Source organism: Oncorhynchus mykiss, chromosome 22, assembly GCF_057628025.1.
Source record: "Oncorhynchus mykiss isolate SJ-2025 chromosome 22, ASM5762802v1, whole genome shotgun sequence".
NCBI lineage: Eukaryota > Metazoa > Chordata > Actinopteri > Salmoniformes > Salmonidae > Oncorhynchus > Oncorhynchus mykiss.
Genome location: NC_143043.1, coordinates 11,735,865 through 11,759,405, shown reverse-complemented (window position 1 = coordinate 11,759,405; position 23,541 = coordinate 11,735,865). Strand labels below are relative to the sequence as shown.

The window sequence follows — 23,541 nt, the reverse complement described above, 5'->3', positions numbered from 1 at the left end:
TTTAGGAAACGTGTTTATGGCAGGCTGGCATTGCTTCATTAATTAGGTGGTTTCGAATTTGATTCACATAAGTGTATTGTGCCGTATCACAACATGCTGAACTCATGAGCGAGCTGAATGATTTTCCATGTTTGCCTCTATAGGCTTATTCAGTTGGCAAGCAGCTGTGCATGGCTGCATCTCGCTGTAGTAGGCTGTAGGCTATTTGGATCTCAATTCTCCTTTTGTTTACTGCGTTTGTTTATTGTTAATGTAACTAGCCTACATATAGATTGTGTCATGCATTTATCCATCTGATATTTTGTTTACTAGGACTACTTGGTACCACTGTTTTGTTCTGTTCTCATTCATTCGTTCACATTCGCAGATGTTGGTATTCTAAGCCAAACTGCTATTTAGTATTTTTGTTTCCATGCATGAATAACTAGGCTACTAATTTTAGCATCATTCACACCCTCTTACGCCTTAGCACTGCCCATCTCTTTAAGAATTCACATGTGAGGCCATGTGCTAAACAGAGTAAGGTAGTGTAGTAAACATCTAAATATTTCAAGACTAAAAGTGTTGAAAGTATTAGCAAAAAGTAGTACTAAAAATACACTTGATGTAGTCCTTGACCTATATTCTAATCTGACCTAGGTGCAGGTCATGTTTGTCTTCACATTTCCGTCTCTGGTAAACACACACTAAATAGAATCAAAGTTTATTTGTCACATGCACAGGATATAGAAGGTGTAAACGGTACAGGGAAATGGTTACTTGCATAGTGGAGTCTTTTGTCTAGACATGTAGGTAGGTAGTTAGCTAGCTAAACAAGGAACCATAATGCCAACCCATACTACTAGCAATAGAAAATTATTGTCATAGCTAGCCACCATGCATGAATCTGCAGGTATTTAAAGCTAACCAACTAGTTTCAATTTGATCTAGCTATCTAACATTAGGCTATAAATAGCAATGCAAATAGATTTCTAAGATATTAATGAAATTACCATACAGATCAACATTAGCTAACTAGCTAACAGTACGCTTTAACTTGCAATAAAAACAACTTTCTGACAAAAATTAGATGCCATGGTTGCCCTTAGTTTGAAGATGTAATCCAGAGACAGGTGTTGGGCCAGCCTGTCACTCAATCAATGTCATTTTTTGCTATTTTTATATAGGGACAAAAAAATAAAACTGAGGGAGTAAGCACCCTTGTGGAGCCGGGCCTGAGGGCAGAACTGACAGACTTATGTATGGCCACACACACACACACTCCTTTCTACCATTAACACACACTTCCACACTCGTGCCCACACCCTGCACAGTGATTACATATGGGCTTTTTATTAAGCTTGCCTGAGTCCCTGACTAAGGTAATGCAAATGGACAGTAATTCACTCTATTCATTTTAAAGTAGACCCACCTCCCTGCGTGGTAAAGGACAAGCCCCATGGTTAAATCCACAGTGAAGACATTGTTAAATATACAGTGAGACTTTAGGCAGGCCTGTGAGTGCACTGATCCATTGAGAGGAGCATATTACTTCCTATTCAGTCTCTATTGAAGCTGCCCATGCAGAGATGGATAAGAGGCTTGATGGAGCTGGGCTGGGTTGAAATAGTGACTTGTGACATATGCCTAGCTTCTTGAAACGGGTCACGTATTCATTACCAAAAGGGGCCTTGCTGTAGGACACTGTCCATTATGCTGGTACAGCGCAGCAGAGATAGGCTACAGATTTCAAAAGCACTCAATGATCTCGGAGTCTTGGCATTTGAACTTTATGCTGCAGCCGAACACACCATTGGGTGCACACTGCCTGCCCTACAGGACATCTTCAACACCAAGTGTCGCAGGAAGGCTAAGAAGATCATCAGGGACCCAAGCCATGCATGCCCTGTTCTCCCCACTTCAATCACTCAGACACAGGCAGTGCAGGAGCATCGTGGCAAAAACTGAAAGTCTGGCCAATAGTTTCTACCCTCAGACCATCAGGCTGCTGAATAGCCACCACTAGTCAGCTACTGCTCCACCCTCCCCTGCTACTCCCCCTATGGACATGAATCTGAATCAGTTTTTTTTGGTATAGTGTGATTATATAAGCAGAATTCAATATAATTTCAGTGCAAGAATCCCCCTAAAAGTTGACGTCTCGCTGATTAAAAAAATAAAAAAACACACCCACACACAAATTTTCTGGGGATCAAAAAGGGGCTTAGGTGGTGGGCTTGGCAGGGGTCGTGGCAATGGGTGTTGTCGGCCCGGGTACATTTTTGAGAGATTTTTAGTAGTCCCAATCTTAATGGTGTAGAGGTATTTTTGCATTTTTAAGTCAATTTGATGCAATTCTACACATTTCTATGTAGCTCAGATAATTATCTTGTGGTTTTAAAGCTAATTTCCTGCAATTCCTGTGCCAAGTGGAGGATTAGAGGTTAGCTTGGTATAAACAGTGTTATGGAAGAGCAGAAGTCCATTTGCATTAGCATTAGTGTAGGTGATTAGGTTAGCAACAATATTATGACTCAAAGCAGACATGTGTCCCCCATTGAATGCATAAGATTCCTTGCTGACAGCAGGAAAGCCGTGAACAGCTTGTTGACGGATGTCACTATGGTGACCCAAGGCTCTTTGGCACTGGGATCCAGTGGGATCCAGGCCTACAGTGTTCAGATAATCACATGATAGTTAAGAGAAACCAAACGTCTCTTGCATTGATAAGAATGCACATTTCTTGTGTTGTGCATCTATTATTTGCCATGCAATTAACATGCCCATATTGGAATTGATTGAATATGTGACCCGTTTCAAGAAGCTTGGCGTTGAAAAATATAACTTTAGCCATCGGGAATTTTACGACTTTTCTCAAGAACGTTGATGCCCTGAATTTAGCAGGCACTATCGACAGATAAGTTGGGAAAGGTTGTGGTGGGCTACTTTCTGCACACGCCACGGTCAGCGTGAACCGGAGTGACTTGGCACAATGCTGGCCAAAGAAGATGTAGCTACAAACAAAACTAGAGGTCGATCAATTATGATTTTTCAATGCCGATACCGATTTATTGGAGGACCAAACAAAGCCAATACCGATTAATCGGCCGATTGTTTTATTATTATTGTTTTTGTTTGTTGTAATAACATGACAATTACAACAATACTGAATGAACACTTATTTGAACTTAATATAATACATCAATAAAATCAATTTAGCCTCAAGTAAATAATGAAACATGCATACCAGTTCAATTTGGTTTAAATAATGCAAAATAATGTTGGAGAAGAAAGTAAAAGTGCAATATGTGCAATGTAAAAATGCTAACGTTTAAGTTCCTTGCTCAGAACATGAGAACATATGAAAGCTGGTGGTTCCTTTTAACATGAGTCTTCAATATTCCCAGGTAAGAAGTTGTAGGAATGATAGGACTATTTCTCTCTGTACCGTTTGTATATCTTATAGGCACTTTAGTATTGCCAGTAACAGTATAGCTTCCGTCCCTCTCCTCGCTCCTACCTGGGCTCGAACCACCAACACATCGACAACAGCCACCCTTGAAGCATCGTTACCCATCGCTCCACAAAAGCCGTGGCCCTTGCTGAGCAAGGGGAACAACTACTCCAAGTCTGAGCTTAGTGATGTCAACGATTGAAACGCTATAAGCGCGCACCCCGCTAACTAGCTAGCCATTTCACATCGGTTACACCAGCCTAATCTCGGGAGTTGATAGGCTTGAAGTCATAAACAGCTCAATGCTTGAAGCATTGCGAAGAGCTGCTGGCAAACCCACGAAAGTGCTGTTTGAATGAATGCGTACGAGCCTGCTGCTGCCTACCATCGCTCAGTCAGACTGCTCTATCAAATCATAGACTTAACTATAACATAATAACACAGAGAAATACGAGCCTTTGGTCATTAATATGGTCGAATCCAGAAACTATCATTTCGAAAACAAAACGTTTATTCTTTCAGTGAAATACGGAACCGTTCCGTATTTTATCTAACGGGTGGCATCCCTAAGTCTAAATATTCCTGTTACATTGTACAACCTTCAATGTTATGTCATAATTATGTACAATTCTGGCAAATTAATTACTGTCTTTGTTAGGAATAAATGGACATTACACAGTTCGCAACGAGCCAGGCGGCCCAAACTGCTGTATATACCCTGACTGCTTGCACGGAACGCAAGAGAAGTGACACAATTATAAGAAATTCATGTTAGCAGGCAATATTAACTAAATATGCAGGTTTAAAAATATATACTTCTGTATTGATTTTAAAGAAAGGCATTGATATTTATGGTTAGGTTTGGTGCAACGACAGTGCTAAATCATCACAAGTAGGCTGTGATTTGATGAGAAATTAACAGACACCGCATCGATTATATGCAACGCAGGACACGCTAGATAAACTAGTAATATCATCAACCATGTGTAGTTAACTAGTGATTATGTGAAGATTGATTGTTTTTTGTAAGTTTAATGCTAGCTAGCAACTTACCTTGGCTTCTTGCTGCCCTCGCGTAACAGGTAGTCAGCCTGCCACGCAGGCTCCTCGTGAAGTGCAATGTAAGGCAGGTGGTTAGAGTGTTGGACTAGTAACCGGAAGGTTACAAAAGCGAATCCCCGAGCTGACAAGGTAAAAATCTGTCATTCTGCCCCTGAACAAGGCAGTTAACCCACCGTTCCTAGGCCGTCATTGAAAATATGAATGTGTTCTTAACTGACTTGCCTAGTTAAATAAATGTGTAAAAAAAAATTGGGCCAAATCAGTGTCCAAAAATACCAATTTACCATTGTTATGAAAACTTGAAATCGGCCATTCCAATTAATCGGTCGACCTCTAAAACAAAATGGTTAAAGGGTTCCAGTCTGCCGTGATTCGTTCATCCATGTATACTGGTAAGAGTCTAGCTACATTTTCAGATGTTATACGTTTATCATTTTGTGAAAATCGTTTTCATTGCAAGTTAAAGCGTACTGTTAGCTAGCTAGCGAGCGTTAGCTAGCTAACATTGAACCTAGTTGGTTAGCTTTAGATACCTGCAGATTCATACTACAGCTATGACAATATTTGTATTGGTAGTAGTATGAGTTGGGATTATGCCGGTTCATTGTTTCACTTTGCCAGATGATTACGACGATTACGACCCATGAAGTTCACTTTGTTTGTGATATTCCTACTATGCAAGTAACCGTTTCACTGAACCATTTACACCTTCTGTATCCTGTGCATGTGACACCTAAACATCAATTTGATTTGATATAGTGTGTGTTTACCAGAGATGATAATGTGACATGCACCAAAGTCGTATTAGGATATAGGCCAAGGACTAGAAAAAGTATATTTTTAGTAAAGTTTTTCCTTATTGTAGGCTACTACTTTTACCACTTTTAGTCTTGAAATCTTTGGTTGTTTACTACACTACTCACTCTGTTTAGCACATGGCCTCTCATGTGAATCCTTGAAGAGGTGGGTGGGGCTAAGGCTTAAGCGGGTGTGAACGATGCTGAATGGGTGTAGACAAAGAAGAGCTCTCCAGTAGGTATACCAAAATATTCAAGGCAAATTTTCTCAATAGTGGGGTCACGACTTTCAAAGCAGAATTACTTTCCCATTGTTCCTCAACTGCAGTGTATGATATACACTTTTCTAGCTTTGAGTCTCTACTTTAAACTAAAGTAAAAAACACCATTTAAAATCTTGCTGCATTGTACCGAATTTAGGTGGTGGGTCACATATGGCCCTTAGCCTAGATTTCAGGTGAATTTGTTAAGATTTTTTTTAATTTAACCTTTATTGAACTAGGCAAGTCAGATAAGAAAAAAATCTTATTTACAATGACGGCCTACCCCGGCCAAACCCGGACGACATTGGGCCAATTGTGCACCGCCCTATGGGACTCCCAATCATGGCCGGATGTGATGCAGCCTGGAATCGAACCAGGGACTGTAGTGACACCTCTTGCACTGAGATGAAGTGCCTTAGATCGCTGCGCAACTCGGGAGCCCAACATCCTCAAACACACAGCCTTTATAAGGGGCCTTCATCCACACTGTGTGCAGTTGAAGTCGGAAGTTTACATACACCTTAGCAAAATACATTTAAATTCCCTGTCTTAGGTCAGTTAGGATCACCACTATTTTAAGAATGTGAAATGCTTTGTGAGGGCTTTGAGGGCTTTGTGATGGCCACTCCAATACCTTGACTTTGTTATCCTTAAGCCATTTTGCCACAACTTTGGAAGTATGCTTGCGTTCATTGCCCATTTGCAAGACCCATTTGCGCCCAAGCTTTAACTTGACTGACTGTCTTGAGATGTTGCTTCAATATATCCACATCATTTCCCATCCTCATGATGCCATCTGTTTTTTAAAGTGCACCAGTCCTTCCTGCAGTGAAGCACCCCCACAACATGATGCTGCCACACCTGTGCTTCACGGTCGGGATGGTGTTCTTCGGCTTGCAAGCCTCCCCCTTTTTCCTCTAAATATAACAATGGTCATTATGGCCAAACAGTTCTATATTTGATTCATCAGACCAGAGGACATTTCTCCAAAAAAGTACGATCTTTGTCCCCATGTGCATTAGCAAACCATAGTCTGGCTTTTTTATGACGGTTTTGGAGCAGTGGATTCTTCCTTGCGGACCGGCCTTCCAGGTTATGTCAATACAGGACTTGTTTTACTGTGGATATAGATACTTTTGTACCTGTTTCCTCCAGCATCTCCACAAGGTCCTTTGATGTTGTTCTGGGATTGATTTGCACTTTTTGCACCAATGTATGTTCATCTCTATGAGACAGAATGTGTCTCCTTCCTGAGCGATATGATGGCTGTCTTGTCCCATGGTGTTTATACTTGCTCCCACGGATGAACCAGACTTGTGTAGGTCTACAATGTTTTTTTCTGAAGTCTTGGCTGATTTCCCCTTCATGTCAAGCAAAGAGGCACTGCGTTTGAAGGTAGGCCTTGAAATACATCCACAGGTACACCTCCAATTGACTCAAATGATGTCATCAGAAGCTTCTAAAGCCATGACATCATTTTCTGGAATTTTCCAAGCTGTTTAAAGGCACAGTCAACTAAGTGTATGTAAACTTCTGACCCACTGGAATTGTGATACAGTGAATTATAAGTGAAATAATCTGTCTGTAAACAATTGTTGGAAAAATGACTTGTGTTATGCACAAAGTAGATGTCCTAACCGACTTTCCAAAACAATATTTTGTTAACAAGAAATTTGTGGAGTGGTTGAAAAACGAGTTTTAATGACTCCAACCTAAGTGTATGTAAACATCTGACTTCAACTGTATGTGTCAAGCACAGCCTCTCTGTTAGTTGTTTTCTGATGGGATAGGGGAGAATTCTGCTGAGAGGGTAGTTTTAGCACGCACAATTACCCAAAGACACTAGTGCAGTGTTCTCACATTTAGCTCCTGAAATCTGTATCCCTCATGTCAAGTCCATGAAAACATGGTCTCTTGCAGCTCTATGTGTGCAGCGACAAGAAAAATGCTCCTTCCATCATGTTCACACATCCCTCTCAGGAACATATTCGGAAATTAAAGGTCCGATGTAGCCATTTTTATGTTTTTTGCTTCCATCCAGCCACAAGGATTAGTGAGGTCGATTAGGCTGTTAGGCGATTAGGCTCGCAGTTGACATTCCAATTCATCCCAAAGGTGTTTGATGGGGTTGAGGTCAGGGCTCTGTGCAAGCCAGTCAAGTTCTTCAATACCGATCTCGACAAACCACTTCTGTATGGACCTCGCTTTGTGCACGGGGGGCATTATCATGCTCAAAAAGGAAAGGGCCTTCCGCAAACTGTTGCCAAAAGTTGGAAGCACAGAATCGTCTAGAATGTCATTGTATGCTGTAGTGTTGATATTTCCCTTCCCTGGAACTAAGATCTCCCTTCACTGGAACCTAGCCCGAACCATGAAACAGCCCCAGACCATTATTCCCCCTCCCCCAAACTTTACAGTTGGCACTATGCATTGGGGCAGGTAGCATTCTCCTGGCATCTGCCCCACCCAGAGTCGTCCATCTGACTGTCAGATGGTGAAACGTGCTTCATCACTCCAGAGAACACGTTTCCACCGCTCCAGAGTCCAATGGTGGTGAGCTTTACACCACTCCAGCCGACGCTTGGCATTGCGCATGGCGATCTTAGGCTTGTTTGCGGCTGCTCAGCCATGGAAACCCATTTCATGCAGCCCCCGAAAACAGTTTTTGTGCTGACGTTGCTTCAAGAGGCAGTTTGGAACTCGGTAGTGAGTGTTGCAACCGAGGACAGACAATTTATTCGTGCTGCGCACTTCAGCACTTGGCAGTCCCGTTTTGTGAGCTTGTGTGGCCTACCACTTTGCGACTGAACCGTTGTTGCTCCTAGACGTTTCCACTTCACAATAACATAACTTACAGTTCTAGCAGGGCAGAAGTTTGATAAACCGACTTGTTGGAAAGGGGGCATCCTATGACGGTGCCACATTGAAAGTCACTGAGCTCTTCAGTAAGGCCATTCTACAGCCAATGTTTGTCTATGGAGATTACATGGCTGTGTGCTCGATTTTATACACCTGTCAGCAAGGGGTCTGGCAGAAGTAGCCGAATCCACTAATTTGAAGGGGTGTCCACATACTTTTGTATAATATAGTGTATATATAAAACATGAAAATCAAGTTTTGGACTGCACTTGGCCTTTAACATTGATTGAACGTTTTTCCAATTCCCATCATAATGCTTGAGACAGTCTGACAGTTGGCTACGTGATTTAGCTTAGCAGCTAGCTTAGGAAGCCAGTGAAGAAATCCCCCTCCCTCTACTTTCAGTTTCAATGAAGAAGACACAATCATTACTGTCTGTCTAGCCAGGCTGAACTGAATGCTAGGCTAATGCAGACAGACAGCAGCACTTTTTCAGGTCACTAACCTCAACGCTTCATTACAGATAACGGCACACACTGTCTGATTGCTTTTTGCCGACATGATCGGAATTTGGAATTTTTATAATTTTTGTAAATTCTCCGGAACTTACAGAAGTATTTTACAATAACATCACAGGACTAGTTAGGAGGGAGGGAAATGACAGGGCTGTGTCCTGATATTGTAATGTGTTTTTACTCACTTGTCTGCTGAGTGAAAAAACTTTGTCTTTATACTCAAGTGCATCATAGTGCATTATAGTTCAGTGGAGGTAAAGAAAGGAAAGGAGGCTTTTTAGGAAGGGACAGGGATTACTTCAAGGGTAAATCCAGTTGAATTCAGTCACTTTTTGCCCATGGAAGAAGTGAATTCATGTTTGCCTGTGGAAGAAGTGAATTCATGTTTGCCTGTGGAAGAAGTGGTCAGAAAGTGACTTTTTGGACCTGAATGTCAAAACATTTAGTTGATAAAGATGCTAAGAATTGACCCATTTTGCATACTCCACCATACCATGAGACATCCATGTCTTCATCACTGGAAAATATAACGGTTGAGGTTTATGTCATTTAGAAGCTAGAGGTCTTCACAGGTTCAACAAGTTGGATAATAGTAATGGCCATACCACACCAAACCATCACAAAAGTTTCTTAAAGCCATTCCAAATTCACGTAGAAATGTGAGTTATAGATCTGTCATTGTCATTGAAAGCAAGTCTAAGAAGTGGTAGATCTGGTTTGTGTGCGCTATTTCTGTGCTTCCTGTAATTAAGTTTTGTTTTTGCATCTTTTTACTTTTTGGTTTTGTATAATAGCTTCAAACAGCTGAAAATACAATATTTTTGGTTGTCGAAAAGATCTTTCACAGTGGTTTAGATGGTACAATTATTTTGTCACAAACTGTAATTAGACACTATTATTTGCAACCAGGAAATGGCGGAGCTATTTCTGAATATTGCACCTTTACTTTATTAGGGTTATATCAAAGTAAGTCAAGTCATTATTTTTAGGGAAAAAATCGAATAGGTTATTATATTGAGGCATTACATTACGTTTTTCATCTTGCCCTCTTTGGTTTTTCCTTTTCATGGTTTGAGTGTGAGTAGCTCTAAAGTACGCCTACATGTAATTCTATTCTGTTGAGGCAAATCAAGAACAGTTGGAAGTTAATTTTGCCAAAGAAAATGGCTCAACAGAATGAAACAAAACACATTATTTAAAGAACTGGTTTAAACCTTCACCGCAGCAATTTCCAACATAGGTGAGCGTTCTACCGTAGGCCTACCCAACAAATGACAGTAATAGGTTAATGTTATTTATTTTACAACAGGCCTGCTTTTAACCTATTTTATACTAAATACAGAGCACAATATTAAAAAGACAGTTCAAACTTAATTTAGCCAACAAAAATGTCTCAACAAAACAGATCCTGCTTATTGTTTGAGAATTAAAACATGTTTTATAAGCACCACGCAACCACACGTTGGATGAACAATTTCAGAAATTCAGCTGTTTTTCATCTTTCCTATGCAGTAATAAAGGTTTTACACTATTTTTTGTTGGAACAGCCTCTTTGGTATTGCTTATAATTTATTTTGTGTTTACACTCTTCCAAATTGTCTGAAATTATAACCCTCCTTTTTCTTGATCTTCCTGTTGTTGTTGTTATTATTATGATCATCAGTATCATCAGGGCTTTCACGGAGTTGTCGCGAGATTGCTCGGGGAGGTGTGTAGGGGTTTCCGTTGGTGCTACCACGGTGGAAAGTCCAGACCAGGTCTCCACCGTGCTCACCCCCCCAGAATATGCCGATTTGGCTCTCGCCTTCTGTAAAAAGAAGGTGACTCAATTACCACCCCATCGACGGGGGGATTGTGCGATAAATCTCCTGGTAGATGCGGCACTTCCCAGGAGTCATGTGGATCCCCTGTCGCAAGCGGAGACGGCGGCTATGGAGACATGTCTCTGCATCAGGGGCACTTTCGGTCCCCCACTTCACCCGCCTCCTTGAGGTTATTTTTTGTGAAGAAGGAGGGAGGTCTGCACCCGTGCATGTTCGAGGTCTCAATCAAATCACGGTCAGGTACAGTTACCCGCTACCTCTCATCGCCACGGCGATTGAGTCAATGCACGGGGCGCACTTCTTCACTTAACTGGATCTCAGGAGCGCGTTCAACCTGGTGCGTATCCTGAAGGAGACGAGTGGAAAACGGCGTTAAGTACCACCTCAAGGCATTATGAGTACCTCGCCATGCCGTACGAGTTGATGAATGCTCCATCAGTCTTCCAATCATTTGTGAACAAGATCTTCAGGGACCTACACGGGCAGGGTGTAGTGGTGTATGTCGATGACGTTCTGATATACTCTGCTACACGCTCCGAGCATGTGTCCGAGCATGCGCAGGGTACTTGGACGACTGTTGGAGCATGACCTGTACGTCAAGGCTGAGAAATGCCTGTTCTTTCAGCAGGCCGTCTCCTTCCTAGGGTAATGCATTTCCACATCAGTGGTGGAGATGGAGAGTGACCGCATTTCAGCCGTGCGTAATTGGCCGACTCCCACCACGGTAAAGGAGGTGCAGCGGTTTTTAGGGTTTGCCCATTACTACCGGGTAATCTCCGGGGTTTTGGCCAGGTGGCTGCTCCGATTACCTCACTGCTGAAGGGGGGTCATGTACATCTGCAGTGGTCGGCTGAGGCGGACAGGTCTTTTGGGCAACTAAGAGCTCTGTTTACCTCGGCTCCCGTGCTGGACCATCCGGATCCCTCTTTGGCGTTCATAGTGGAGGTGGATGCGTCCGAGGCTGGGATAGGAGCTGTGCTCTCTCAGCACTCAGGCACGCTACCGAAGCTCCGCCCTGTGCTTTCTTCTCAAAGAAGCTCAGCCCGGCGGAGCGGAACTATGGTGTGGGAGACCTGGAGCTGTTGGCTGTGGTTAAAGCTTTGAAGGCGTGGAGACATTGGCTTGAGGGGGCTAAACGCCCTTTTCTCATCTGGACTGACCACCGCAACCTGGAGTACATCCGGGCAGCAAGGAGACTGAACTCTCGTCAGGCAAGGTGGGCCATGTTCTTTACCCATTTTGTGTTTACCCTTTCCTACAGACCAGGTTCCCAGAATATGAAGGCAGACGCACTGTCCCGGCTGTATGACACAGAGGAGCGGCCCATGGATCAGACACCCATACTCCCGGCCTCCTGTCTGGTAGCGCCAGTCGTGTGTGAGCTGGACGCCGACTTTGAGCAGGCGATGCGTACAGAGCCCGCTCCCCTCCCGTGTCCCGTCGGGCGTCTGTACGTTCCGTCTGCTATCCGTGACCAGTTGATTTATTGGGCCCACACGTCACCCTCCTCTGGTCATCCGGGGATCGGTCGGACGGTGCTCTCTGACTGGGAAGTACTGGTGGCCCACCTTGGCAAAGGACGTGAGGACTCTTTATATTTCCTGCTTGGTTGCCTAGGAGCAAGGCTGCCCAGAGGTAAGTTACAACCCTTACTTGTTCCACAACGGCCGTGGTCGCAGCTGTTGGTAGATTTCCTGAACGACCTTCATCCCTCACAGGGTAACACCGCGATCCTGGTCGTTGTGGATTGTTTTTCTAAGTCCTGTCGTCTCCTCCCTCTGCCTGGTCTCCCTACGGCTCTACAGACTGCGGAGGCCTTGTTTACACACGTCTTCCGGCACTACGTGGTGCCTGAGGATATAATGTCTGATCTGGGTCCCCTGTTCACGTCGAGGGTATGGAAGGCGTTCATGGAACGTCTGGGGGTCTCGATCAGCCTTACCTCGTGTTTTCACCCCGAGAGTAACGGGCAGGCAGAGAGAGTAAACCAGGATGTGGATAGGTTTCTGAGGTCCTATTGGAAGGACCGGCTGGGGGAGTGGGCAGGGTTTGTACTGTCACAAGTCGGCTCCTCTCCTTGTTCGGGCGGCGTCACCGGCTTTCTAGCCATCGCCACTCCATTTTCCATTTGTTTTGTCTTGTTCCATTCACACCTGATTTTCATTCCCTAATCACACTGCATGTATTTATTCTTCTGTTCCCCTCCATGTCTTTGTGTGAAATTGTTTTTGTTACATGTTCGTGTGTACCCGCCAGGCTGGGTTTTCCCCGTTATTCCGTTGCTTTTCACAAGGGATGTTTATTGTACAACATTTGCTAAATTTGTGACTGTTTCGCATATAGCACTTTTACCTTTGGCTGGAGGTTTTGACGCAGTAGCGTCTGTCTGTTTTATTTGCCTCTGCCTTAATAAAGTGTGCGACCTGTTCACAACTCTCTGCTCTCCTGCACCTGACTTCTCCACTAGTAGCGCACACCTTGACAGTACTCTTTCTCCTCTAACTATTGTTTTACTTTAATGAAAAATGTCTCCATGTTTGCAATCAGCAGTAGCCTAGGCTCCTTTCACTCGCTCTTTGTTGCGCCTCTGCACCAGGTGCACTTTTAGATTTTTTTAGATAATTCACTTTAAAAGTTACATTTGTTTTTATTTAACACAATTTTTTCCCTTCAGAAATGTGAAAATGGTTTCACAACCCTGCTTGTAAGCTTTTAAATGATATCAATCTCAACTGTTTATCTTTTCCGGTGATGAAGACTCATGGTCTGCAAAATTGGGAGCGGGGAAGAAAGTACCCAATTGTCATACTTGAGTAAAAGTGAAGATGCTTTAATAGAAAATGACTCAAGTTAAAGTTACTCCGTAAAATACTGCTTGAGTAAAAGTTCAAAAGTATTTGGTTAAAAATATACTTAAGTATCAAAAGTAAAATGACAAGTATAAATCATTTCAAAGCAAAACAGACGGCCACATTTTCAACTTGTTTATTTATTTACGGATAGCCAGGGGCACGCTCCAACTCTGAGACATAATTTACAAACGAAGCATGTGTTTAATGAGTCCGCCAAATCAGAGGCAGTAGGGATGACCAGGGATGTTCTCTTGCTTGGTAAGTGTGTGAATAAGACAATTTTCCTGTCCTGCTAAGCATTCAAAATGTAATGAGTACTTTTGGGTATCAGGGAAGATGTATGGAGTAGAAAGTACTTAATTTTCTTTACGAATGTAGTGAAGTAAAAGTTGTCAAAAAATGAATAGTAAAATACAGATACCCCAAAATCCTTTTAAGTAGTACTTCAAAGTATTTTTATTGAAGTACTTTACACCACTGAAATAGATCACCTTTATATCTTGAATGTTTTATCATTCAGGTCCAAAATTTCACTTTCTGAGCACTTATACAAAGGGCAAATATGTATGGTAGGTTCCATTCAAATCAAAAGGGATGCTGTCATAGTGATTGAATTCAAATAGATGTACCCTCAAGGAAGGGATGAAGGATGGGCCATTGTCACAGATTCAGACCAGTGAAGCATGGAAGACGGTGGCAGGCAGAAACAGGCCAGTGCTCTTTTGTCTCTGTGTGTCTGTGGGTGTGTGGTCCAGAGACTGCATGCCCAGCAGGTCCTGTTGTCTGACGAGATGATTCATTTATTCAAGAATTATTAATTCATTATCTTCCAGCTGCTCTAACAGTGTGTCATACGTGCATAATCTACAAGCAGATCACCCACATACCAGGAGTAAAATGTGGGGAATGAAAACATACACATTACACACATTGCCTCCCAGAAACACACACCTACACACTCGTGCCCACCACCTAAGGTAATGCCAATGCACAGACAGACAGACAAACAGACAGACACACACTGTGTCACTAAGGACCACCTCCCAACTCCTTGCATACTATCTATCCCATGCCTGCTGTCCTCCCCTGGCTTAAACATTGAGATCATTCCCTGCTCTCGTGTCCGGCCTCATCGTCCCTCAAAGGCAACTCAGACTTTGACGCCTCGTCCATATGGACAAAATTACATAATCATTTGGGGACCAAAATTGCACTTTATCCTGAGTGATTCTGGTGGTGTCTGACTCGGAGTAAAATTGGGCAAGACATCCATCTGTCCAAGCTGCTTTCTTCCATCCCTCTCTGTTTATTTTCTTTCTTCCATTTCCGGTGGGCCTTTTGAATCTCAAGTCATCTCCTCCCTCCCTGCCAAAACACACAGTAACCTGGGTTACCACCCTGGCTGCATACACACACACCCTAACTAACCTCGAGGAGCCATTTCCAAGGAAACCACCACTTTTCAGGATTGGAGCTATAATTCCCCTGCAAAAACACAAAAACACCAAATCACCATCCCTACAACCCACACAGATTTTGGAGGACATTTAGACCACTCCTTATAAATCCACATGGAATAAAGAACGTTTAAGTGCATTCCCAATTCAACTTTATTTTTTGTTCCCTGATATCTGCGTAATCTGATTGAGTTTACTCACATTCACAACGATCCTAGACATTCATTGTGTAGCCTACATCATGAGTTGCCTGTGTTATTGTCATTGATTGGCCATCTTGGAAAAACAACCGGCTGGCGGCCACCCGGCTCGAAAGCCCAGTGTTGGAGTGAGCTGCAGGAGTCAGTAAGAAGGCAGTGAAATAAAAGTTTTGCAAGTTCAGTTGTTTTTTGAGTCATCATTGTCGTGCGTGTCAGTAAAGGCTTCCGAGGGCAACAAAAAACATGTGGCTCCAATCAGAGAGCTATTTGTTTATGCGGAGAGAGAAGAGGAAAGTGAAAATATGTGCTGTGTTTGAGAGAGGCTTCCCAGTTCCCACACTAGTGATGGTGGCTTTCAGATGCTGAGAAGAAATAAAACAAGTCCATCTGCATAGCCTCAGCTCTGTTTAGTTACTTCAAAATCTAAAGTGATAAGCTAAAGGTGTTTTAAAATAGGGTATGCGTGTGTCGTGACGTGACTATCATTAATTATTTCATCAAATCAATTAACTAGGTTGCATTATTACGTGGTTACATTAATCATGTAACAATTAACTCATTAGTAACTTGGGGCACCACAGAAAAACGTATTTAAAGAGTTACTTTACTATCTTCCGATTTAAACTCTTAAGATATATTCATATCTATAGGTAACAGTCACTTATTAATGTATTATTACCTCATCAGTCTCATTCTGAATGTCGTTGACCTCATAAACCTGCACAAACTGTAGCCTTAGTAATGATTCAGCGATACACAAATTGGCTTAATAATTTATTTACTAACTAAATAATCACACAGCAATACATAAACACACACACATTATAGATGGTTGATTACTAACATAATGCAATGAAACACAGTCCCTAGTGGACTAACCCGATAGGGCTTGTTACACAATAGAAAGGGGGTGTGGAAAGATAAGGAGCGGGAGCGAGGAAGAGAGTGGTCTTATCGTACATACAGTTGAAAAATACGCTCACCGTAAATATGGATATTTAGCACCCTAACAACTGCTCATTCAGATGTCTTTCTCTGTCGTCTCTCTGTTGAACTCGATTGTTCAGTGTGATGGTTCAATGTAAGTCTCTGGTGGTCCACCAGAGGTCACAATGTTCTTTGTAGTTGTAGGCTTCTTTTGTTCGGGAGTGTTCATTAGAATGGTTCCATCAGAGGTGTATCACACGGTGGTGATAGGGAACAGTTCTTCTTTCCTGTCTGGGTCAATTGTTCTAGACTACTCTACATTACATTAGCTGCAGACTGACAATGTTTGGTATAGTCTTTGCCTTCAGAGGGTCTTACCATTTCCTGGTCTTGTAGTTTTAACCATTTCCAGCCATATAGCCACCGCTCCACGCTGTCTGGTCTGTAGAGATTTAACCATTGGTAACGTATTCAGCTCGCACTGCACGTAGACTGGTCTCAGTGGCTGATTATTCAGGGTACAGCTAGAACCACTTTACACACCAGCAGCAACCCGGCATGTGTTGGTTTAATGTAAATTCTTCAGCGCCGACACAATGTCTGTGCTCACATGGGCGTGGTTACTGACTGGATAAAACTTTATCACAACAATGATCTAATTTAGAAGGCTAAAATCACATTGTTATCACAAAAGTATTCTTATACTTAATACTTTATTTTATACAACATTTAGATGCAAACCTGACAACTCAGATGTGTACACTTTCAGAGTTACAGTTATCTTCTTATACCATCCTTAAAACCTCTTTGGGCTGCAATCCCGTTAACGAGATGACATGACAACAGCCAGTGAAAGTGCAGGGCGCCAAATTCAAAACAACAGAAATTTCATAATTAAAATTCCTCAAACATACATGTATCTTATACCGTTTTAAAGGTAGTCTTGTTGTTAATCCCAGCACAGTGTCCAATTTTAAATAGGCTTTACGGCGAAAGCACCACAAACGATTATGTTAGGTCACCACTAAGCCACAGAAAATCACAGCCATTTTCCCAGCCAAAGTGAGGAGTCACAAAAAGCACAAATAGAGAACATGAATCAGTAACCTTTGATGATCTTCATCAGATGACACTCATAGGACTTCATGTTACACAATACATGTATGTTTTGTTTGATAAAGTTCATATTTATGTAAAGAAATCAGAGTTTACATTGGTGCATTACATTCACTAGTTCCAAAAACATCCAGTGATTTTGCATAGCCACATCGATTCAACAGAAATACTCATCATAAATGTAGATAATACAGGTTTTACACATGGATTTATAGATATACCTGTCCTTAATGGAACCGCTGTGTCAGATTTCCCAAAAACTTTACGGAAAAAGCAAACCATGCAATAATCTGAGACGGCGCTCAGAACAATCAAATCAAATTAGCCGTCATGTTGTAGTCAACATAAACCATAAATTACATTCTAAATATTCCCTTACCTTTGATGATCTTCATCAGAATGCACTCCCAGGAATCCCAGGTCCACAATAAATGCTTGATTTGTTCGATAATGTCCATTATTTATGTCCAATTAGCTACTTTTGTTAGCGCGTTTGGTATACATATCCAAACACTCGTTCTGGTCAGCGTTACGTTGGACAAAAACTTCAAAAAGTTATATTACAGGTCGAAGAAACATTTCAAACTAAGTACAGAATCAATCATTAGGATGTTTTTATCATTAATCTTCAATAAAGTTCCGGAGTATTCCTTTGTGTCTTGAGGAGCCATAGAACGCAGGTCGCTATCATGTGAAATGCGCGTGACCAGGAAATGGCTGACTGCCAGACACCTGATTCATTCTGCTGTCATTCAGTCCCACAACACAGTAGAAGCCTCATTCAAATTTCTATAGATGGTTGACATCTTCATTAATATCTCAAGGGGATTTTAATGGGAACTGTGTTGAATACATACCAACCTCAGTTTTGTCACTTCCTGTTTTGATTTCCCCTCAGGTTTTTGCCTGCCATATGGGTTATGTTATACTCACAGACATCATTCAAACAGTTTTAGAAACTTCAGAGTGTTTTCTATCCAATACCAATAATAATATGCATATATTAGCAATTGAGACTGAGGAGCAGGCCGTTTACTTTGGGCACCTTATTCATCCAAGCTACTCAATACTGCCCGCCAGCCATAAGAAGTTAATGACATCACAAAATTTTATGACATGATTATTGTTTGGATCCCCACCAACTATTCCAAACGTTTGGACATTGGAACATTAGTTTTGAAATCCAATCTTTTGATGTTGACGGCACAGTCTCTGTGATACTCAGACATTCCATTCTCAATACTGCAGAGCCAAAGGCAGCGTTTCTGCAAGGTATTTACGATCTGGTTGTTAAGTCATAAAACCGGACCAATTCCCCCAGGAGAGAGAGAGAGTTTGGCTATCTGTCAGCCATTGGCCTGGTTGATCCGGCACCTTTGATCCTCACCCAGGAAAGAGAGTCATGACACGTGCCTTCACGTACGCAAGTTTGTGTGTGCTCGTGTGTGTCCGCGTGCATGCGTGCGTGTGTGTGTGTATTGTATTGGTGTAGACAAAGCCACCGCCTAAGCAGGTTTGACAGAATCCTGTCCTGAAGGTAGTTGTCCCTAACCCCTGACTGGCTGCACAGTGGCAGCCTGTCTGCAACTGCCTCCAGGGAAGGAAGTGCTAGCAGTTTATCCACAGCAACACATCACACTAGCTGCTGTATCCTAGGCCTGGTTCTTACACTGGCAGCCAGATAACCAGTAGTGGATTGTTATAATGGATGGCATTTATACAAAGACTCAATGAGGTTTACATAACATTATATACCTTGCTTCTACACCTGCATTGCTTGCTGTTTGGGGTTTTAGGCTGGGTTCCTGTACAGCATTTTGTGACATCAGCTGATGTAAGAAGGGCTTTATAAATAAATGTGATTGACATCTATAGGCTTCGGTAGATACAGTGAGGGAAAAAAGTATTTGATCCCCTGCTGATTTTGTACGTTTGCCCACTGACAAAGAAATTATCGGTCTATACTTTTGGTTTATTTTAACAGGTTTATTTGAACAGTGAGAGACGGAATAACAACAAAAAAATCCAGAAAAACCCATGTAAAAAATGTTATGAATTAATTTGCATTTTAATGAGGGAAATACGTATTTGACCCCCTCTCAATCAGAAAGATTTCTGGCTCCCACACTCTTAAAGGGAGTGCTCCTAATCTCAGTTTGTTACCTGTATAAAAGACACCTGTCCACAGAAGCAATCAATCAATCAGATTCCAAACTCTCCACCATGGCCAAGACCAAAGAGCTCTCCAAGGATGTCAGGGACAAGATTGTAGACCTACACAAGGCTGGAATGGGCTACAAGACCATCGTCAAGCAGCTTGGTGAGAAGGTGACAACAGTCGGTGCGATTATTCGCAAATTGAAGAGAAACAAAAGAACTGTCAATCTCCCTCTGCCTGCGGCTCAATGCAAGATCTCACCTCGTGGAGTTGCAATGATCATGAGAACGGTGAGGAATCAGCCCAGAACTACACTTGGGGATCTTGTCAATGATCTCAATGCAGCTGGGACCATAGTCACCAAGAAAACAATTGGTAACACACTACGCCGTGAAGGACTGAAATCCTGCAGGGCCCGCAAGGTCCCCCTGCTCAAGAAAGCACATATACATGCCCGTCTGAAGTTCGCCAATGAGCATCTGAATGATTCAGAGGACAACTGGGTGAAAGTGTTGTGGTCAGATGAGACCAAAATGGAGCTCTTTGGCATCAACTCAACTCGCCGTGTTTGGAGGAGGAGGAATGCTGCCTATGACCCCAAGAACACCATCCCCACTGTTAAACATGGAGGTGGAAACATTATGCTTTGAGGGTGTTTTTCTGCTAAGGGGACAGGACAACTTCACCGCATCAAAGGGACGATGGACGGGGCCATGTACCGGCAAATATTGGGTGAGAACCTCCTTCCCTCAGCCAGGGCATTGAAAATGGGTCGTGGATGGGTATTCCAGCATGACATTGACCCAAAACACACGGCCAAGGCATCAAAGGAGTGGCTCAAGAAGAAGCACATTAAGGTCCTGGAGTGGCCTAGCCAGTCTCCAGACCTTAATCCCATAGAAAATCTGTGGAGGGAGCTGAAGGTTTGAGTTGCCAAACGTCAGCCTCGAAACCTTAATGACTTGGAGAACATCTGCAAAGAGGAGTGGGACAAAATCCCTCTGAGATATGTGCAAACCTGGTGGCCAACTACAAGAAACGTCTGATCTCTGTGATTACCAACAAGGGTTTTGCCACCATGTACTAAGTCATGTTTTGCATAGGGGTCAAATACTTATTTCCCTCCATTAAAATGCAAATCCATTTATAACATTTTTGACATGCGTTTTTCCGGATTCTTGTGTTGTTATTCTGTCTCTCACTGTTCAAATAAACCTACCATTAAAATTATAGACTGATAATTTCTTTGTCAGTGGGCAAACGTACAAAATCAGCAGGGGATCAAGTACTTTTTTCCCTCACTGTACATACATGGACTCATCCCTAATCTCCATATGAATATTGTCTCCCATATCTCTCTCTCTCTCAACAGGGCTGTAGTTTAAGGAGCTCTCCTACCAATATGTCATCATCACACCAAGAGAAGATACTCAATGTGCTCCTATACACACACACACACACACACACACATACACACACACACACACACACACACATCTGTGTTAGCAGTAGGCTGGGACAAGCCAAAACCCCCTCCAATTATCAGGCAATAATCTCCTTTCCTCTTCCCTCCTCTCATCTCTTCTCCCCATCCTATCTTCCTGTCCCCTGTACGTCTGCCAATAACCTCTTTAGCAACCTCATAAAAGTTCCTTGTCTGTCAGAAGCTATTACTCCATTACAGCTCATATTAAACCTCATATTGCCTGGTAATTACTACTACCACAGACCTTTGTGCGTGTATGAGGCATGAGGCCCATAGATCCTCTTACTCAGTTCTATATACTTCATCCAGTATTTGTAAAGTCTCTAGCTGTGTTCAAATACCCATACTAACATACTACATACTTAATGAGTTTAAACTATGTACTAGTAGTTAATTCTAGTATAATGTAAACGAACGGTATCCTTTCAGTTGAGTGTACTAGCGCTTCGCCTGTCTACCGGAAGTTGATGCTGTTGCTATGCAACGTCTTGCTTGCATAACAAATTACTAGCCAAGTATCTTACGACTATACCGCTAAGCTAAGAATGATGTGAATAAATCAAGTTAATATACTGGCAAATTACTAGCCAAGTATCTTACGACTATACCGCTAAGCTAAGAATGATGTGAATAAATCAAGTTAATATACTGGCAAATTACTAGCCAAGTATCTTACGACTATACCGCTAAGCTAAGAATGATGTGAATAAATCAAGTTAATATACTGGCAAATTACTAGCCAAGTATCTTACGACTATACCGCTAAGCTAAGAATGATGTGAATAAATCAAGTTAATATACTGGCAAATTACTAGCCAAGTATCTTACGACTATACCGCTAAGCTAAGAATGATGTGAATAAATCAAGTTAATATACTGGCAAATTACTAGCCAAGTATCTTACGACTATACCGCTAAGCTAAGAATGATGTGAATAAATCAAGTTAATATACTGGCAAATTACTAGCCAAGTATCTTACGACTATACCGCTAAGCTAAGAATGATGTGAATAAATCAAGTTAATATACTGGCAAATTACTAGCCAAGTATCTTACGACTATACCGCTAAGCTAAGAATGATGTGAATAAATCAAGTTAATATACTGGCAAATTACTAGCCAAGTATCTTACGACTATACCGCTAAGCTAAGAATGATGTGAATAAATCAAGTTAATATACTGGCAAGTTACTAGCCAAGTATCTTACGACTATACCGCTAAGCTAAGAATGATGTGAATAAATCAAGTTAATATACTGGCAAATTACTAGCCAAGTATCTTACGACTATACCGCTAAGCTAAGAATGATGTGAATAAATCAAGTTAATATACTGGCAAGTTTGATGTATTAGTAGCCAACTAACGTTCGGTATCTAGCTAACATACCGGTACATATGTAACAGTGTTGCTTCCGTCCAGCTCCTCACCCCAACTTGGGCTTGAACCAGGGACCCTCTGCACACATCAACAACTGCCTCCCACAAAGCATCGTTACCTATCGCTCCACAAAAGCCACAGCCCTTACAGAGCAAGGGGAAAAAATACTTCAAGGTCTCAGAGCGAGTGACGTCACCGTTTGAAACACTGTTAGCGCGCATCCCACTAACTCGCTAGCCATTTCACACCTGCTGTAATATAATATGTCATTACTTTATTGCACTGCTCATTATTTTCTTAACATATGTCGTAATTATTTAAAGCAATGAATTTGTATCCGCTCTTCTCGGATGTCGACTGCATATTTTCCGCCATTTTCTTTAAATCTGAAAATGTTCTTAATTATGCCATTCCCATTTTCGGAAGAATTGCACAGAAATAGTGTCCACTTTTAATTTTGTACAACATCTGGGAACTTTTGGCACTTTACTAGGCAGGTCAGTTAAGAACAAATTCTTATTTTCAATGACAACTAGGACAACAATGACAACTAGGAACTGCCTTGTTCAGGGACAGAACGACAGATTTGTACTTTGTCTGATTTGAACTTGCAACCTCCCGGTTACTAGCCCAACGCTCTAACCACTAGGCTACCCTGCCACCCTATATCCATACTATGACCAATAGGCATACTACCAGTAGTGGTCAGTGCAGTTTAAGATGGAGAACAATTTTTTTTCATGAGCATGGCCTTATTTATTTTACAGCATATTGGAGGACTCTCTAACATTCCATTCACCCAGTTCAATGTAACAGCGATAGGTTTAGGCTGCTACATGATACTAGAATTTTCCCTATACCCATCATGAGGTTACTACAACCTAGCCTATGAAGGAAAGTTTACAAAGTAGGTGCACACAGGTCGAGAGACAAATTTAAGGTGACATTCAATACCGCCTTGAACACTCTTGCCTGCATGTAGCTGATATAGTGTAGAATCATTAGTCCAATAGTTGCAAACAAGAGTTTCTATTGGACAAATTCAGGTATGTTTATCCCCATTTTTTCCCCCCATTTGCTTCCATTTAAGAAACATTTTTCAACAGAATCAGCGGAATGAAAACACCTCTGATCACGCGTTAACAGAGGACACACTCATAACAGCCACATTGTATTCCTTCTCTTCCCTTCACTTGTGGACTTCAACGCACGACA

General features: G+C 42.1%; 1 protein-coding gene across 28 annotated transcripts in view; it reads left to right on the top strand.

Moving 5' to 3' along the window:
* LOC110501351 (peripheral plasma membrane protein CASK) overlaps positions 1-23,541 on the top strand; it is a 202,496-nt gene that overhangs the window by 7,885 nt on the left and 171,070 nt on the right. The gene's annotated exons all lie outside the window — the stretch shown is intronic.